This window comes from Lissotriton helveticus, chromosome 4_1 (assembly GCF_964261635.1).
Source record: "Lissotriton helveticus chromosome 4_1, aLisHel1.1, whole genome shotgun sequence".
Classification (NCBI taxonomy): Eukaryota; Metazoa; Chordata; class Amphibia; order Caudata; family Salamandridae; genus Lissotriton; species Lissotriton helveticus.
In genome coordinates this window covers 1,720,064,267-1,720,085,309 of record NC_136063.1, presented here as the reverse complement: position 1 = coordinate 1,720,085,309, position 21,043 = coordinate 1,720,064,267, and positions in this window count along the sequence as shown.

Here is a 21,043-nt window from a genome sequence, read left to right as displayed (position 1 = left end):
GTCTTGTAGTGTCCTTACTAGTCTTTCTTATTTAACAGGCAAATTACAATATCAGTATTCTAATATAGATTTAGTGGTTTCAGAATTACCAGTCGTAAAGGAGCTAAATAAAATAATGAGTGCAAAACATGCACAATACCTAGCTGAATTTTTCTCCGTACTAAAGCTTTAGATATAGTGTATGCTTATAAGAATAATTTGACTTGTTGTCTGCGGATTGAAGAGAGAGTTTTCCTTGAGATGGTAGAAATTAGAAGAGAAAGTTTCAAAAAGGAAGCTGCTGAACAGTAGTTTCAGGTACTCCCATGGGCTTTTAGGGAAGGAAATTATAAAAAAGGTGAAACATATGCTGCAATGCTCCTGGACTGGCAACAGAAAGGAAAAATATGTTTGCTTAGAACTAAAACTAACTATAACAATTACTTCATAGGTAGCAGTGAATGTGAACATACTTTCCAAATTACTGGAGGTTGGGGATTGAAAGGTGGAACAGATCCTGTTTTACCGGGAATTGATTATATATGTGATACAAAAGTCTACAATAGATTGCCTGCACATTGGTACGGGAGTTATTATGCCATTGTTTTTCCTAAGGTCTATCACATAGACCAAAACAATAAAAAAATAAGTGAAGTAAAGCACGGACTAATCCATAACAAAAGTGCTAGTTTATCTGACATTGTAGGAGATTTATTTAGTGCACTGATACCATCAGTTGGAGTTGTTTTAAATTCACACAAAAATCGTAAATTGTCTACAGTGGTGGATCGTTTATCATCAGACACTGCTGGTGGATTTTTAATGATTGATACAGAAATAGTTGCAATTAGATCAATGGTTTTACAAAATCGACTTGCCCATGACATTTTATTGGCAAGAGAGGGTGGAGTCTGTGGAATGTTGAAAATTCAACAGTGTTGTACCTATATCCCTGACAAAAGTAAAGGGATAGAAGGATATATTAAGAATATTACCGAATTACATAAAGATTTGACCCACCTGGAGGTTGATGGTGTTTTGGAGAGACTAGGTAAGAGTTTATCCTTAGTAGGACAATGGTTTTCTGCCTTTGGAAGCAGTCTATTAGGAAAAAATACTAATGCAAATTGTTTCTATAGCAACAATAGTTTTAGCAATAGTAATAGCTTATAAATGCTGCAAAATCAAGAAGGGAAAAATTGAAGAGACAGATTCAGGCAGTAACAGAAAAGCAAAAAAAAGGAAAAGAGAAGAAATAGAGCTAGAAGAATTAAAGGGACAATATTACGACATGATAAAAGATGTAGATGGAAGTGTCGTAAGAAGAGAGAAAGGCAAAGAGTTTTAAAAGAAAGATGGCAATCGGTATGGTAGGTATTTTAAGATGGCTTTAGGAGAGCCATCAAATGGGGGATTGATGGAGCAGGATTTTCCTAAAACTAAACCTGCTCAGAACAAGTCCCCCATAACACGTATTAATGGTAAATAGTAAGTTGAATCTAACATGTACTTTACACACAAATATACGGGAAATAGCTTTGCAAATGCATGTACTCATAAAATAATCAACTTAAGGATTAAAACTTGTGTTCCGGTAATGTTTTTAATAACATGAGAAGTTGCATGTCTTTGCCGCATGGCAGTTCACAGTTGCACATTGCATTCTGCTGCAAGAATAACAAATAATGCTGCTTATGGCTTAAATACTTGTGCTAGGTTACGTGGGAGCAGCACACGGAGGGGGGTACAGTGAGAATTATACTGTCATAGAATTAATAAAAATGTATGTTTCATTTATTTTAGTAAGGGATGGAGTCGCCATCTTATAAAGTTGAAATCTTTAAAAGGGTAGATTCAGAATGGGAATGAAACTGACATGACATAACAGCCTGAAGCTCTGAGCACAGCAAAGAAGGCCATACAAGTTGAAGGTGAGAGTTAAGATCGCCTGCCAAAAGACACGTTCAAGCCCGAGAAACTGCAATCCCTTCTGCTGATGCTCCTGAATCATAATAAATTAATTTTAAAAGTATGATATGTTTATTTTATGAAAGAAACCTAAAAGTCAGTCTATGAGAACGAGAGGGAAACAATAGGGTAGTCAAAAAGTAGATGAAGTCATTATAGGGTGACTGAACACCCCCTGAAACTGTCCAATCAGAGACTGTGATTCCCCAAAGTTGCAATTTGAGTGGGATGGTTATGTAATTATGAAGGTATACTTGGGGAGAAGGGTGGATGCGTCGCTGATCGTTGGTTTGCTGAGAGGCCTAGTTGTTCCTATCTTTATCCTGTCTGTGGGTCCTGACTCTTTGTTCCCTAATCCTATTTCAGGGGACCCCATCACTCCCTATGCCAGGGGGTTGGTTTTCTCATAAAAACTAATAGGTTGGTATAGTTCTAACTCGTACCAGCAATGTACTTGTTCTGAAACTTCTGCCTCTTCACCTATATACTTCGAGACAATATTTGTTTCTTGCATTTGTTTTTTGCTGAAACCTTTTGTCTCTTAATCTAGCCCTCCTTTTATTGGTTACCTTATACTTGATTTGAGTGAAATTGTATGCTCCTGATGCAATTTATGAAATGTCTCTCCCTTGATGAATTCATTGTTTGTATTTGTGCCCATTTGCATTTGAGCATTATAAAATTATTGAACAAAATTTGAGATAAACTTTATTAACCTCACCAAGAGTCTGTGATTTTTCAATAAGTTGAACTGTAAAATTAATATGTCATATCATTGCCATCAACTCTCCAACTAATTGGTCCATTGACCAAGTAGAAGGAAAGTTGATAAATAGGTTAGAAAATATATTATGGAGAGGTTGACTTTGAACTTATAAACAATATCAAAAACTGTAATCATGAAACAAATTGACCCCAGCACACCAGGGATATGGGTAAATGTGTATGGACCATTATTGATTAATTTTGAAATTACTGATTCCTGATCACTAACAAGGGTTTGCGCTGGATCATATACATATGTAGAGATAGATAGATAGACAGACTGACTTAAATAGATAGATCTAGCCAAGTGTAGTAGTAGCAGAAACCTAAAAGTAATGTCATACTTTTATAAACCCAGATCTTTTGACTGGCTGTGAGTGTTTGATTGATTCAGATGCTCCGTCCATCACCACCCCCTTTTGTACTGCTTTTGGCCGCCATAAGTGTGGCAGGGTATGCTCAGACGTGAGTCCCTTGCTCACTTTGCCACTGGATTCAAGCAAGCCGGGCTGAAGAAGGCTGGAATGCCAGAAACCGGTCCTCGGAAGCTTGTTTCCGGTCCAGGGAAGACATGGCCTGGCAGTTCGGGCTGGACTGTTCCCATGAGGCACAGGGTCAGACTGATATGCATATAGCCATGTCTGAACTGGGGTGGCATAGTGGGCTAAAGAACTGTGATGGATTAAACCCAGATCTTTTGACTGGGTGTGAGTGTTTGATTGATTCAGATGCTCCGTCCATCACCACCCCTTTTTGTACCACTTTTGGCTGCCATAAGTGTGGCAGGGTATGCTCAGACGTGAGTCCCTTGCTCACTTTGCCACTGGATTCAAGCAAGCCGGGCTGAAGAAGGCTGGAATGCCAGAAACCGGTCCTCGGAAGCTTGTTTCCGGTCCAGGGAAGACATGGCTTGGCAGTTCGGGCTGGACTGTTCCCATGAGGCACAGGGTCAGACTGATTTGCATATAGCCATGTCTGAAATGGGGTGGCAGAGTGGGCTAAAGAACGGTGATGGATTAAACCCAGATCTTTTGACTGGGTGTGAGTGTTTGATTGATTCAGATGCTCCGTCCATCACCAGCCCCTTTTGTAATACTTTTATAAACAGCCTAATAAAAATACTTTCGCAAAGTCCCTGGACAACCAATAGTAGAGAGGTTTACACCAAGCTGTATAAATTTAGTATGCAGATAACGTTTTTGCAAGTGACTTCCTCACACTCCTAAAACGGTACTACAACCTGTGCATAAGAGGTACAACATGTGCATCAGCTGTACAAGATTGTCTGTGTGTTAGGAACAGGCATTGGCTACTAATACAAATTTGCTTCCTCGTCTGTGTAGGAATAGGGTTTACAAATATCTTTCAAACATTCAACTCAACTTACAATGTCCACCTTAAATTAACAAATAAACGTTTACGTATACGTATGGACACATATTTTACTACAAAATACATTCAAAATATGTTACAATATAACGCTACAAAATCCATACAAAATATGCAAGAAATTTAAGCACATTGATACTTACTTCTTACTCGATGTATAAGTCTACTAGCTGATTTTCCTGTTTATTACATCATGAATATCAATAAAACACGTAAGTACACTTACTGATCTTTTACTATAACAATGCTAAAATACATCTCATCATATATGTTGCTTTAGACTCTGTAAACCATTAAAAGTAGACCTATTTGCTTTGTTATTGATTTCTCAGATTTGACATATCAATGCATTCACCATTCATGGCAAATTATTTTATCTAGGAATAGGATAGGATGAACTGAGTTTTAGTATATTGTGCAAAATAATTGGTTCCGTGATAGTTTGAGCAAGATTCATAGTGTTGCTTAACAGGGCCGGACTGGCTACCGGGCAGTTGTGTGTGCTGCCTAGCAGGGGGATGATTTCTCCGTGGTGTGGGCTTATTTCATTGATGGGGACCTGCATGCGCTTTGAAATAAAAAAAGCAAAACGAATTTCGTTTTGCACACACAGGTCCCCATCAACGAAATCATCCCCATGCACGGCAGCACACACAACTGCCCGGTAGCCAGTCCGGCCATGTTGCTTAACCACTCAGTATTTTGACTTTTATGCAGGGGCGGGTGGAACTCACCGAGTTACATAAAAACTCCATGAGATTCTATGGAGTTACCCCAATGGGAGGCAAATCTGCATGTTTCGTTGCCCGCACTGCAATTTAGTAAGTATGGGCGAATTTAGGGGATTCACAGTCCGTGAATTCGCGCGAAATGGCACAAAAATCCACGAGTTTGCGGATTTTCCCGCGAACTCGTGGATTCTTTTGCCATTTGCACAAATGTGACCACGTGTGTCTGTAACTTTGCCACAGTGCCGAAAGGCGCCGAGGTCCCTCGAGTGAGCTGTCCATCATAGTGAGGAAAGGGCGGGAAGACGTTGCATACCCTAGTGTGTGTGTGGCGGGGCCAAATGGGCGGGGCTTCTATGCGAGTTCACATGCCTCTTGTTTATAAAGGGTCAGAGACCAGTCAGAGCACCAGATGAGGAGAAAGCAGCCACCTGGTCACAGGAAGTGCACGGGGATTGCGCTCGAGAAACTCGTGGATGCAAAGACCTCCATCAAGGATTACATCGAATTGTAGATGGTAGATATGAGAAGGAAGCACACCTGCCTAGTCTCGACCGTGCTCCCTAGTTGTTTGAGCGCCGAGGTCCCTCGAGCGAGCTGTCCATGATAGTGAGGAAACGGCAGGAAAACTTTGCATACCTTAGTGTGTGCGGGGCGGGGCTTCTATGCGAGTTCACAAGCCTCTTGTTTATAAAGGGTCAGAGACCGATCAGAGCACCAGATGAGGAGAAAGCAGCCTCCTGTTCACAAGAAGTACATGGGGATTGCTCTAGAGAAACTTGTGGATGCAAAGGCCTCCATCAAGGATTACATCTAATTGTAGGCGGTAGATATGGGAAGGAAGCACACCTGCCTAGCTTCGACCGTGCTCACTAGTTGTTTGGGCGCTGCGTTCCCTCGAGTGAGCTGTCCATGATAGTGAGGAAAGGGCGGGAAAACGTTGCATACCCTAGTGTGTGTCGGGCGGGGCTTCTATGCGAGTTCACATGCCTCTTGTTTATAAAGTGTTAGAGACCGATCAGAGCACCAGATGAGGAGAAAGCAGCCTCCTGTTCACAGGAAGAAGACGGGGATTGCACTAGAGAAACTTGTAGATACAAAGACCTCCATCAAGGATTACATCGAATTGTAGACGGTAGATATGGGGAGGAAGCACACCTGCCTAGCCTATACCGTGCTCACTAGATGTTTTGGCGCCGAGGTCCCTCGAGTGAGCTGTCCATGATAGCGAGGAAAGAGCGGGAAAATGCTGCATACCCTAGTGTGTGTGAGGCGGGGCTTCAATGCGAGTTCACATGCCTCTTGTTTATAAAGGGTCAGAGACCGATCAGAGCACCAGATGAGGAGAAAGCAGCCTTCTGTTAACAGGAAGAACACGGGGATTGCGCTAGAGAAACTCGTAGATGCAAAGATCTCCATCAAGGATTACATCGAATTGTAGACGGTTTATATAGGGAGGAAGCACACCTGTCTAGCCTCGACCGTGCTCACTAGTTGTTTGGGCGCCGAGGTACCTCTAGTGATCTGTCCATGATAGTGAGGAAAGGGCGGGAAAACGTTGCATACCCTAGTGTGTGTGGGGCGGGGCTTCTATGTGAGTTCACATGCCTCTTGTTTATAAAGGGTCAGAGACCGATCAGAGCACCAGATGAGGAGAAAGCAGCCTCCTGTTCACAGGAAGAACACGGGGATTGTGCTTGAGAAACTCGTGGGTGCAAAGACCTCCATCAAGGATTACATCGAATTGTAGACGGTAGATATGGGGAGGAAGAACACCTGCCTAGCCTAGACCGTGCTCACTAGTTGTTTGGGCTGATTATTTGAGCTTCACCTCTGGCATGTGCAAAAATCCGCCGCAAGCGAATTTGCTAATTTGTTGGCAATTTCGCGAGATTCGCGGATCCTGAAATTGCCCAAAAATCGCAAATTTCGCAAGCGGAACGGATTTTGCGCCCATACTTACAATTTAGCACCAGGAGCCTGGGCAGCGCTGCTAAATTAGTGCAAACTGGACCATGCAGTGCGCAAGAGCATGTGCCTATTCAAGTTGCTTTTCTACTCAAGCAGCAGCAAATCTACACAAGAAGCAGTCCTCTGACCCCGACTGCTTGCGACCAACCGAATTTGCCGGCATTAGAAAACAGGGGACGCCATATGTCACTCACGTGAATCAGCTTGCATTTCTGGAGATTTCTGGGAAAATAATTCGCCACGCGGTGAATTGTTGAGTTTGCCCGGAGCTCCGTGTCACAAGAGTAATGCAGAGTCTCCAAATTCTGCGAATTCCACCAGCAGAATGAAACATTCTGCTCGCCCCTAAGGATTTCAGTGTAGTAATAAACAGCGTTAACAAGGCATTTAATAGCCAGGTAGCTCATTAAAAGGAAGTTTTCTGTTGTACATTTCAGTATTCCATGTTTTTCTATCCATGGCTTGGTCTTTTTGTGTTGGATTAAAAGCATTGGAAGGGTGTGGATTAAAGCATCCAATGTAGCATCCGCCGAGGCCAGACCGAGGCATCCCTCTGCCTTTGGAGATCTACCATGTAAATACTGTAAGAAAATGATATGTGTTGCTGTAGTCCAAGCAATAGTCAATGGGTTTAATTTACCGTACAAAGAATCTTTCCGTGGTTCGGATGCACAGAATAAAAGGGGAGATTTTTGTATGTGAATTTGAAATTGAGTTAATAAAATATCATACATTTGAAGGTGTGCTACGCCAAGGATAACAATTAATACATCTTGGGCGAATTAACCAAATCTGCCTGTATACATAATCAGTTGGTGCCTACACACAGACAATGGAGATAAGGAGACGTAATCAATCAGGGTGAAGTGTTCTAGCCAACCCTCGTGCACAAGAGCCGACAGCGATTGTTCATATGGACATAGAGTGATTGCGCCGGTCACTCCAGGTGAATTATGCAGAATGACATAAATAAGGTGCGAACCCTTCTCTTGTGAAACATTGATAGTGCTTGCAGAGTTAGCGAGAAATAAATAGGAGGTAGTCGTTCTAAAAGAAGAAAAAAAGGGACAATTTATTGTATATTCACCCGCCACTGAAAACAAATCTTGCAGTAGAAAGCGTTTAGTATTGAACACCAGACCACAACATAGAGCACGCGGTGTTTTGTTTCTTTTAAAATAAATGGAAGATTAATAAGCCAGTCCTTTTCAATTTAGAGAAAAGATGTATCATTGCAGGCAGACAAGGACCCTGTAATGATGTTACAGTGGGAGGTAAGGGTTTGATGAGGCAGCAAGAATAGCTTTTAACTTTAGCTTTATTTTCAAATAATGGTTTCTCCCTTTTCTTATCAATTTAAAATAGTTTCCGCTCTGAACATTTGATTATTTGAAACATCTTAATGATACTGGTCACATTTACAAATGCCCTCTGAGGTCGTTAAATCCTCAATATCATCTTCATCACATTACTAGGGGGTTTTAATACTTGTTCTCTGTTTAAGTACCTGTATGTTTATTGCTAAGAGAGTTCACGATGCGTACAAAGATTCACAGATGTTTTACCGAGGCTTGTTTCCTTCAGTATTTTGCGCAGCTTCTTATTGTGCTTTGAATCAGCACTGGGCAGAAGACTCAAGAATAGACAGACCACTTAACACCACCTCATAATTTCCACTAACCCCCAAATCTAAAGTAAATAATAAGTCACATGCTTCCGAACTCCGCTTAGCGTATTTATGAAACTGTGGATTGATAGGAATAAAAAGAGATGTCTCTCTCTTTACACCAGATGATGCTGTTTCAGAATATTACAAGGATAACCATTACTGCAATGCAACTACTACAACCCTTCCAGATAGCAATGCAAAGTTTCTAAATGTAAGCTGAACACTTACTCAAAGAAATTAAAAATGCAGCGCGAAAAGAAGGCCATGGTTCTGCAAGCCAATACTGAGTTCATGTGCCCCATGAATTAATAGAAGGTGCAAAACACTCAGGAACAAATACCATTAGCACCAGGTATCAGTTGTGTTCCTGCATTAAATGATGGCCATAGTGATAGGAAATGGGGGATACACCTCTTTCTTCCAGGCTGTTTCCCGTTTGACAACGTTTTGCATGCGCAGTTCCATCCAACTACAAGATGCTGGTAACTACTTGTGCAAATATGTGGAGTATGTGATTTGCATTCTGCTCCTAACTAGAACATATGTGTTGGGATACAAATTGGTATGCAGAAATATGCAGATATGAGCCTGACGAGAAGAGGATGTATTCAAAGTTATATAGGCACATGATTAACCCTACAAGGTACAGATCAAGTTGGATGATGAGCCCTGGTCCCTCTGGCTCAATCGTCCTCCAGGGAAACCTCATAACCTTGATGTTCCAGGACATCGCTCAGTGACTTGTAATCAGGACACCACACACCAACCTTATGGAAGAGAAAGGAAATGCCTCTCAACCTAAAAGACACTAACCCAGAGACGAAAAATTCAAGCAATGTAGAGTCTCACTGCAACATAAATCCAATAACGCATAAAAGCACAATACTTAAATCATGGCACTGACCAACAACAAAATCCTTGTTGCAATTTTTGGGATACAAAATGTTGTGTAGACATACGCAGACATAAGACTTCACTAGATGAGTGTTTTTCCAAGTTAGATAAGCACATGAAGGTTCCTCTGTCTCAACCCCTTTACAGGGAGCGCTCATAACACTGACACTCTATGGCATTACTCGGTAACCTGTAAAGAGGACATCAAAAAACTGTAACCTGATCTTTGCTGATGCTTGACAATAAAGAAGGTGTTATCGAGGAATTATGCTGATGGCAGGGGGCCCATGCTTGTGGTTCAGATGAAAAACAGCAGGAGGCAAATCAGCTGGCTGGAGACTAGCGGTATAGGGTGCCTTGGAATATGCTTCAGCTACAAGAGCTAATAATGTGTGGATGCTTCTGGCCCGCATCTATGCCCCATGAATGCTGTAGCCCTCTCAGGTGGCATGTTAGTTGCACGATACCAGACTTAAGCTAGTACACTGGTGTTGAGATGTTAGGCCGAAAAGAAGAGGATACATACACACACATCAGTGAGGAGCCATTACTCACTATTTTCTAGGGCATGCGGTTGTGGTAGGGCCTCCAAAATCATGGTCAAACTCTACCATAGTACCCATATTTAGGAAGGGTGACAGAGCAGATCCACATTGCTGCTGCCCAATCAACTCGACAAGTAATTTGATGGGGAGAATCTTGTTTAAACGATCGGAAGCTTGGGTGACTGAGAAGGGCTGTTTTTCTGAAGTCAAATATGGATTCAGAAAAGGTCTTGCCTCTACTGATCAATATCTTAACTTTCATCTTGTAATCAGTAAATACACAGTCGCACAGAAAGGCTGTCTCTACCTGCTTTTATAGACCTCACCTCAGCCTTCGACTGGCTGAAGAGGGGCAAGTTATGGCATGAAATGCTAGCCCTGGTGTAGATGGGCCTCTGGTTTTCTTCCTAGCTCAGTTACACGAAGATGTAACTGGTTGTGTAAGACATGGGGCGAATGGAGAATGCACTTTTCCCATCAAGATGAAGCCTGGCATGTGGCAGGGTTGTAGGTTGATGCCATTTTTGATTTGTTTACATATTAACAATTTAGATACTTGGCTAAACAGAGGAGAGGCAGATAAAATGAGGGTGGGTTCTGGGAATCTCTGCACTCTGCTCTATGCACACAACTGAGTATTAATGTCAAGCACTGGCAGGGGATTACAAAAGCTGTTAAATAAATTTGTGTCATTCATGAATGAAGTAGGTTTAAGGAAAAACTCTGCAAAATCACAAGCAATGGTTGTAAAGAATGTACATACTGGGTTGAGCCCATATTACAATAATGGTGAAAAACTTCTTGAAGTCTCCACCTTCACCTACTTAGGTACCATTTAATTGCAAAGGAAGCTGGTCACATCTAATGAAGGTTAGTAAGAATCGGTTAGATCAACCCATCTAGGCTCTCTTTAGATTTGCAGGAATTTGAACTCTAAACACATGGACACCCCAATCAACATCTATGAGGCAAGCTGTCACTCCACTATAATTTATGGGGATGGAGTTTGGGGTTACTGTGCCATCTCAAACCTATAAACTAAAGAAAATGTGTTCCTGACAAGGCTATTGTCTGTACCCAATAGTCTCCCTATATTCCTCTGTCATACAAACTAGGCTTATATATCCGGGAAAGTCGAATTGAACTTGCACCGCTTATCCTATGGTATTCAGTATTGTACAAACAGGAGACATTGCTCAATGAGGAACTAATAAGTGACTTTCCATCTCTTGATTAAGCTTAGAGGATCCTGTGACTAAAATATATAAAGGAGCAATTGACAGAGAGAAAGAGATGAGAGGGTTTTGATAGACTGCATAATATGTCCACTGTCTCCAAATGGCAGTTGACACAAGATTATCTAGCCCTATGTAAAATGCGCAAAGATGATTTAATGAAGGGAGTGACCGAATATCTCCCACTAGTAACCACGGATTGTATAGAGCCTTCTCTCCTTCTCCCACTCTAACATTCCCAAAAACTTTACTTGGTGTGGTTCAGGAATAATATAGCCCACTTTTTTGTCTCTTATTCTAGTAAAGTTTATTCTGCCTCAGCCCTTTAACCAAGCCCCTGTGACTCATGTTCAATGCGGTCTATGCTGCACTTTTAATTCTTTTGTTATTTATACGCTGAGACCAGGAAGAAACTCCTAATCCTGCTGTTCAGAAGCATGAATATCAAGAGGTGTAGAGGCCTGGCCTGTTTCATCTTCAGCTTTTACAAACTGAGTTTGTCTGTCAAATGTATCCACACAAGTGTGAGGTTTAGGATTCTTGTGGGAAGATAGTATTTTATGATAATGTATCTTGATGCCTTTATACTTTATAGTACTCTATCTGCTCATATCTGTATGAGGAATTTTAAATAATCCCAATGATACAGATAACATGGTATCTGGAAGCTTCTAGTAGATGCAAGCTTTCAGCTTGCATTTTTTTACTTTTTGCACATTGTACTTTTGTATTTTATGCTTCAGTCTGTTTATATGAGATCATATGCTGTGATATGTTTTTATGATGACTCTGTCATGATTAATTTTACAGTTTTGTTAATTAAATAAAGATTATTCTAATCCTGAGATTAAAAAAAATAATCCAGAAGAAATAGCAGATTTGAAGATGGATGATGGGATTAAATATAACTTTGAGACCTTTAAAGGAGTACTTGACAAATTTCTGGATGAGATTAAGGAAAGGAAAAGGTTGATGTTTTTCTGGGATGAGCGAGATTATAAACTGGGTAGAGGCCACTCGTATGCTAGAAAATATTACTCAACTTTCAGGATTAGAGTACTGGCAGAGAAAACTACATCTCAAGAGAGTCTGACTTCATCTGATTCACCTAGTTTTGGCTCTAGTGCCTCCACCCTAGGTAGTATGGTGAATTGAGGCAATCGATGCAGCACTTTTTTAGAGGAGTTCAAAAAGATGAGATTGGGTGAGTCTGCACAGAACAGGCAATGAAGGAATCTTCGAACTAAAGAAAGAATGGGGGAAAAAGGTGTCAGGAAATGCAAGAGAACAAGGGCAGATATAAAGTCTAAAGACAAGATCACAGGTGAAATGGATCAAGAGATAATACAAATAATATTGTTGGGAATCTTTCAGACAGACCTTTGTCAAAGTATGAACTTGAAATTCTACTGAAGGGACTATTCTTCGCTCCAACTAGACATTTTGGTAGATTTGAATTGAAAAAAGATATTTATAAATTCACAAGAAAGCTGAAATTGAAAATATGTTTTTGCTCTTCACCTAAAACCCCTTTACGAAATGTTCTGAATCTTACTATTTTGGATACTATCATAAAGGAATTCCAGGAATAAACAATTCTAATTTGGTTTAGGATTAGGCCATGTTCTAGATGGTGCACAGACATAATATCGACTCCACAATATCGAATGGACAAAATATCGAGTTAAAAATATCGAATATGATAAAATATCGATAACAAAAATATCGTTGTGAAAAATATCGAGTACAATAATGATAATAAAATATCGAGTACAAAAATATCGACTCAAAAATATCGACATGACAAAATATCGATTAATAGTCAAAGGAAAAAATATCGATATTATGTTGAAAAAAGGTAAAAAATATAAATAAATGTTAATAGTAATATAAATTGTAGTTAATGTTTAGGAGCGGGATGTTGGGTTAATAGGGGATAAGGGTGGGGAGTAATTTAAAATAAATAATTAATTTATATATGTTTGTAAATATTTTTATATTTTAATTAATTGGGAAATAATTAATAATAATTAGTTAATTAATTAATATAAATATCTATAAATTTTTTATTAGTAATTAATTGGTAATTAAATAATATTAATTAGTTAATTGGAAAATACATAATATTAATTAGTTAATTAATTCATATAATTGGAAATTAAATATCAAGTAGTAATTCATTGGTAAGTAATTATTATTAATTAGTTAATTGGAAATAGAATATTGTTAATTAATTAATATAATTGGTAATATAATATTAATTAGTTAATTGGAAAATAAATAATATTAAATATTTAATTAATTCATATAATTGGAAATAAAATTTCAAGTAGTAATTAATTGGTAAGTAATTATTGTTAATTAGTTAATTGGAAATAGAATATTGTTAATTAATTAATATAATTGGTAATAAAATTTTAAGTAGTCATTAATTGGTAATTAATTAATATTAATTAGTTAATTGGAAATTGAATAATATTATTTAGTTATTTAATTTATATAATTGGTAATAAAATCTTAAGTAGTAATTAATTGGTCATTATTTATTATTAATTAGGTAATTGGAAAATAAATATTCTTAATTGGTTAATTAATTATTATAATTTTGTTTAAATTTTGTATTACTAATAAATTGATAAATAATGAACATCAATTAGTTAATTAAATTATTTAGAGTAATTGTTATATATATAAAAGTTGTTGTAGTTTGTTACATAATTGGGGGGAAATTCATTAATAATTAAATAAAAAAAATTACAGTTAATGTGCTATAATATTTTTATCCTTGTTATTGGTATAAATTGTACTTAATGTTTAGGAGCGGGATGTCGGGTTAATAGGGGATAAGGGTGGGGAGTAATTTAAAAATAATAAATAATTATGATATGTTTCTGATAAATTTAAATTATCAATTAATTGGTTATCAATAAATATTATTGTTTTAATTAAATCATATAATTTGGTACATATTCATCATTAGTAAATAATTAGTAATTAATTAATAATAATTAGTTAATTTAATTATTATTTATACAAATATTTTATTTAATAATGTGTTATTCTTAAATATTTGTTTGGGAATAAATATTATAAATAATTACATTAAATTAATTACAGATACTTTGCTAATATATTAACTTATTATTTATAGTTAATAATACATTAATAGTTAATTACATAATATTATTTACATTTGGGTACAGGAGGAATTTTTGTTTTCAGGGTCAGTTTTCTCTCTTTAGGTAAAGGGGTATTTTTATGTTTCAGGGTCAGTTTTCAGTTTTATGGTAAAGGGGTATTTTAAGAGTTCAGGGTCAGTTTTCAGTTTGTAGGTAAAGTGGTATAATTAAGGGTCAGTTTTCAGTTTTTGGGTAAAAGGGTATTTTAAGGGTTCAGGGTTAGTTTTAAGTTTGTGGGTAAAGGGGTATATGTAAGGTTCAGGGTCAGTTTTCAGTTTTTGGGGGAAGGGGTATAATTAATGTGCAGGGTCAGTTTTCAGTTTTTGGGTAAAGGGGTATTTTTAGTGTTCAGGGTAAGTTTTCAGTTTGTGGGTAAAGGGGTATTTTTATGTTTCAGGGTCAGTTTTCAGTTTTATGGTAAAGGGGTATTTTAAGAGTTCAGGGTCAGTTTTCAGTTTGTGGGTAAAGTGGTATATTTAAGGGTCAGGGTCAGTTTTCAGTTTTTGGGTAAAAGGGTATTTTAAGGGTTCAGGGTTAGTTTTAAGTTTGTGGGTAAAGGGGTATATGTAATGTTCAGGGTCAGTTTTCAGTTTTTGGGGGAAGGGGTATAATTTATGTTCAGGGTCAGTTTTCAGTTTTTGGGTAAAGGGGTATTTTTAGTGTTCAGGGTAAGTTTTCAGTTTGTGGGTAAAGGGGTATATTTAAAGTTCTGGGTCAGTTTGCAGTTTTTGGGTACAGGGGTATTTTTAGGGTTCAGGGTCAGTTTTCAGTTTGTGGGTAAAGGGGTATATTTAAGGTTCTGGGTTAGTTTTCAGTTTTTGGGTAAAGGGGTTTATTGAAGCTTCAGGGTCAGTTTTAAGTTTGTGGGTAAATGGGTATATTTTTAGGTTTAGGGTCAGTTTTCAGTTTTTGGGTAAAGGGGTATATTTAATGGGTCAGGGTCAGTTTTCAGTTTTTGGGTAAAGGGGTATATTTTTGGGGTCAGGGTCAGTTTTCAGTTCTTGGGTAAAGGGGTATATTTTGGGTTCAGGGTCAGTTTTTACTTTTTGGCTAAAGGGGAATTTTTAAGGTTCAGGGTCAGTTTTCTGTTTTTGGGTAAAGGTGTATTTTTTAGGGTTCAGGGTCAGTTTTCAGTTTTTGGATAAAGGAGAATTTTTTGAGTTCAGGGTCAGTTTTTAGTTTTTGGCTAAAGGGGTATTTTTAGGGTTCGGTGTCAGTTTCCAGTTCTTGGGTAAAGGAGTATATTTTTGAGTTCATGGACACTTTTTAGTTTTAGGGTAAAGGGGTATTTTTAGGGTTCAGGGTCTGTTTGGGTATATAAAGTGTGAGAAAAATTATTATAAATATTACAAATATTTGAAATTTTTGAGTGACAAATGCTTGCTATTTTAAATGCTAATAATAATTTTTAGAACTATTCAGCAAAAAATATACTAAAAAAATATGTTTATAATATTTATACAATATATATAAATATTTGACAATTTTTACTCAATAACATTATACTAATTTTTATTTATTTATTTATTTTAGGTTTTTATAGAGCGCGTAGTCACCCGTGGGTATCCCAGCGCTGAACCTGTACCTCTTAAAGGGAAAAGAAGTTGACGATTCAGGGGAAGAGCAAGGTTTTAAGGGACTTCCTGAATCGTAGGAGGTTTGGTTCTGCTCTGAGATTCGGGGGAAGCGCGTTCCATTTTTTTGCTGTGTTGACTGAGAAGCGGCGACCGCCAGAGCGGGCCTTCTTCACCTTAGGAATTTTAATAAGGTTTCCATGTTCAGACCGAAGGGCTCTCGTTGGTCTGTAGGGTATAATCCAGTTGCTGAGGATTGGGGGGCCAGCGTTGTGCAAGACTTTATGGGCAAGGCAGAGGGCTTTAAAGATTACTCTCTCCCTAATTGGGAGCCAATGAAGTTTCCTTAGTGCGGGTTTAGCTGAGGTTGTGGCTGGGGTGTTCGTAAGTAATCGGGCTGCTGCATTCTGGGATTTTTGCAGTGTTTGGAGAGTGGATTCCGGTGCTCCGAGGTAGATAGCGTTGCTGTAGTCTAGCCTTGATAAAATTAGGCCTTGAATCAGCAAAAGTCGGGACTGGAATGGTAGTAGGGGGAGCACCTTTCTACATGACCTTAGTAGGCCGTAGCAGATGCCGGCAGTTTTTCTTGCCTGTGTTCTAAAAGTGAGCTCTGTCTTCAACCATACTCCCAGACTCTTAACCTCCGTCTTAGGGGTAGGGGGTTCACCCATACATGCGGGCCAGATGTTAGGGGGGAGGGTCATTGCTTTGCGTCCCAGGAGCAGGATCTCTGTTTTTGATCCATTCAATTTCAGAGCAGAATCACTCATCCATTGATGGATATTGGAGAGGCAGTCATGGAGATTGGAAGGCTCTAGCTTAGGGTGGGAGAGTGTTACCACCAGCTGAGTGTCGTCGGCATAGCTGACGATAGTGACTCCAAATGGTAAAACTAGCTCCTCCAGTGGGGCCATGTACACGTTAAACAGCGTTGGGCTCAGTGATGAGCCCTGTGGTACACCGCACCGGAGGGGGATGGAGTGGGAGCGACTTTCACCTTCCCAGACTTGAAAGGAGCGTCGGGAGAGAAAAGACGTGAGCCATTTCAGCGCACTGTCTTTCACTTCGATGTTATTTAGACGTTGGGTTAGGACCTGGTGGCTAACCGTGTCAAAGGCTGCACTCAGGTCTAGGAGGACCACTGCCACTGATCCTCCTATGTCAATGATTTCCCTGGTCTTCTCTACTGCTGCAAGGAGGGTGGTGTCAGTTCCCTGACCTGGTCTAAAGCCTGTCTGTGAGTATTTAAGAAGCTGATTTGTTTCTAAAAAGTGCGACAACTTTTTATTTACTAGCTTCTCGGCGATCTTCCCTATCCAGGGGAGGAGCGAGATAGGTCTATAATTGGATAGATCAGCTGGGTCTAGCGATGGTTTCTTGAGTAGCCCTTTTACGACTGCCTCCTTCCAGCTTAGCGGGACTTCTCCTTGGGCAAGTGAGATGTTAATAAGGGCAGTAAGATTGGGCGTTATGGTCCGGCTGATGTCTTTGACGAACCGGATTGGAACTGGATCACTGGGGGCTCCACTCTTGGTAGATGACAGGGTGGCTGCCACTTCCTCTTCGGTAACTGGGCCGAATGCCATTAGGTAGGGCTTCCCGGGGAAGGTATTTGCTTGGAAAGATGAGTCGTTAACTTCCTCTGTGGTGTCAGAATTGGCCTCAGGGAGAGAGGCCAGGATTTTTTTGATTTTTTCGTCAAAAAAGGTGGCCAGATTGACGCATTTTTCCTCTGCTTCTTTGGGAGCCATGGGTTTCTGCGGGGGGTCTGGTACATGAAGGAGCTCTTTGAGGATAGAGAATGTCTCCTTGGCTGAGCACGAGGCATTCTTTATTTTTTCCTCGTAGAAGATGCATTTAGCGTTATGGAGGGCTTTTTTATAAGCATTCATAGCTGTTAGGTAGGCGGCTTTATCCATCGTCAATTTGTTTTTTCTCCAGACGCGTTCGGACTTTTTGCATTCCTTCCTTAATGCATTAAGGGGGGGGGGTGTACCAGGGGGCGGGGTTGATCCTTTTGACATGTTTGAGAGAGCTGGTTAGTGGGATGAGATCGTTTAAGGGGTAGGTAAGCCAGCTGTTGAATTCTCTGTCAGCTGTGTTAGGATCAGAGGAGAGAGGGCCAGCGGAGTCCCTTAATTTCGCTACCCATTCCTCTGGTATTAGCTTGTGCCATCGTCTGGATCGTATCTTGGTTTTTTGTTTGAGGGTAGGGGTGGAGTGAGGGGACCACTGCATGGGGATCAGTAGATGGTCGGTCCAAGGAAGAGGGACGGGGTCTTGGGTTTTGAAGTTCCTGATGTTAGTGAAGATCGGGTCTAAGAGCTGTCCTTTCTCATGAGTGGCTTTTGAGTTTAAGAGATGGAGGTCAGCTGATGTGAGGTCTGCTAATAAGTTAGCTGCAGTGTTGTCCGCTGAATCTGAGAAGTGCAAGTTTAGGTCCCCAAGAAGGAGAAAGTTGGGGGCTGAGATTGTTTTTAATAAAATGTGGTCCATCAGGGAATTTGAGAATTCTCCTAGCGGACCTGGCGGTCGATAAGCTAGGAGTCCAGATAGTGAAGTAGTTGGGGAGATCTGGAGGGTGAAATGACAGTTTTCACAGTTCTTGACTGTGCCACACTCGATCCTACAGCTGAGATGGTCTTTGTAAAGTATAGCTAGCCCGCCTCCTCTTCCGACTGGTCTATTCAGGCAGCAGATTTGGTAGCCGGGTGGAGTAGCAATGACCATGTCGAAATTACTGTTAGAAGTCAGCCATGTTTCGGTCAGGAACAGAGCGTCTAGCATTAGGGTTTGGGCGAGGAGGTTTACTTCATGGGCATGTTTTACCAGGGACCTACAGTTCAGCAGGCCGAAGCGCAGCGTTTGGCCGAGTTCCAGGTCCTCTGAGGGGTTACAGAGGGTGCATCCTGTGAACGGGGTGTCGTCCTTTAGAATGAATTCACACTAAAGTAGCTATTCTAATTTATACATGGTCAGTATTCAGCACCTTTCAAGATATTTTTTTCACTTGAGTAGGAATAGTAAATAATAATTGGTCAGTGTCCAGCAACTTCTCTGATAATACTTTGACTGGAGTAGGAATAGCAATTATTAATTGGTCAGTGTCCAGCACATTTGCATATACATTTATTTAGTGTGTTCTTATATTACAAGAAAATGCATAATGGATGTTTTCACAAAACTTTATTACAATTTTTTAATTTTTTCATGTGTAATACAATACAATCACTATCAAATATAACATAAAGATTTTTGGAAAGGTTGTATTTGCAGAATAACACATTATCATTTATGTACATGTTTTAATTTGTCACACAACAATTTTTCACAACATTTTTTATGTCAAAACAAAATCTTATTATCAATCACTTTCTGTTACAAGTATTTATATTTAAATAAATAAAATACCAGTTTTTTTTCTGTTTCTTCCATTTATATTTAATAATGTTAATATTAGATATTAATATTATTAAATATTTATTTTAAATATTTACATTTGTATAAAGTAACATGACAATTATTATATTTGCTCAAGATATGGAAATACTAATTAAGACATTTTTTTACACATATTTCTGACAATGTTGTTTTTAAATTATACATATAAATATATAATGTTGTTAACTTTATAACTGTAAAGGGGAATAATATGTATAATAATAATATCTGGTATTGGTAAAAGATTATTTATGCAATTATATACTTTTATAATACTTAGACATTATTATTTAAAATGTATAATTAATTAATAAAAATAATAACAAATATAATTATTATTATTATTATTAATTAATGAACTTAAACATTTATCTTTTCTTTTCAGAAATACATACATTCAGAGAAATAAAAATACATTATTTAAGGCAATTTTTTATATAGTAAATGGTTATACATTTTATATTAATAATAATAAATAAGTTATATTATTTATTATGATTAATTATTAACAAAACAATTAATCATGTTTAGTTATAAAGAAACACATTTTTTCCTATTAATGTACACAAAAATAATTTTTTTACATATATTATTTCGTGTTACATAATTATTTAATATTATTAATATATATTAATTACTATATATTAATTAATATTAAAAAAAATATTTTTTTTAAACAGTTTAAATTATAATGAGTCTACTGTATTAATTTGTTACAATAACAATGTGTATGTATTATATTTTTAGACTATAACATTGTATTTTCTATGATACCTTCTCAAAATTGGTTTAAGGGGACTACTTTTTTACCGCGTAAGGTTATTGCGCTTCATTCAGGACTGGAGAAGCTCGCGGTTGGGTGTTGCTTCGTGTGGAGAGAGGTAAGGTACATTTTATATACTATTTATGACTGAGTGGTAATGTGTGAGGGTATATTCGAACTGTGTAGTGTTTTTGAGTGTATGTATGAATTGTTTATGTAGCGTTTAGGTGTAATGTCGTCGTTATAGATGCGTCGTGTATGTTTTAGTTCTAGTGTTATTTGAATTGTTAGGAAATGTTTTCTTACATGGTTAATGTTAATTGTGAGTGTATTTAGAAATTTTATAGGCTATTTGTGGGTGGGTTTCGTTATGTATGTTTTTTTACAGGTTCCGGTTCCTCGCATGAAAACTACATGGAAGGAAGCGTGTTTTTTTTTTTGGAGATACTAATGTATGACTTATTATGGTTATATTTTAACGTGTATCTCCTATTTTTCGTGTTTGCCAGGAGCGGATTTTAATAATTTTTACCTTTTTTCGGGTTTTTTGAGGGTTTCGTATTGGATTGATACATTGGTATGCGTCAACGTTTTTTTTAAAGTTGTGTGTATATCACTTTAAATAATAAAGTGTCCACACTACAGTTTTCGGGATTTCCTGGAGCGTTTATTTTATTTTAACATTATTTTCGAGTTTTTGATGGTTTCCCATATTGGATTTCTCTTACTTTGTAATGGATTGTATGGATTGTATTTTGCTTCATTACGTCTCTGTCATCTACAAAAATTGTACGTAATTTTATATTTCTATTTATTGGGTGGGAAATGTCGATCTTTATGTAATGTGTATGTGTGATGTAATTATAAATATTGCATATTTGTTCTGAAATAATGTCCAAAATTTTGATAAGTTTGTAAAACAAATATGTATTATTTATAATTG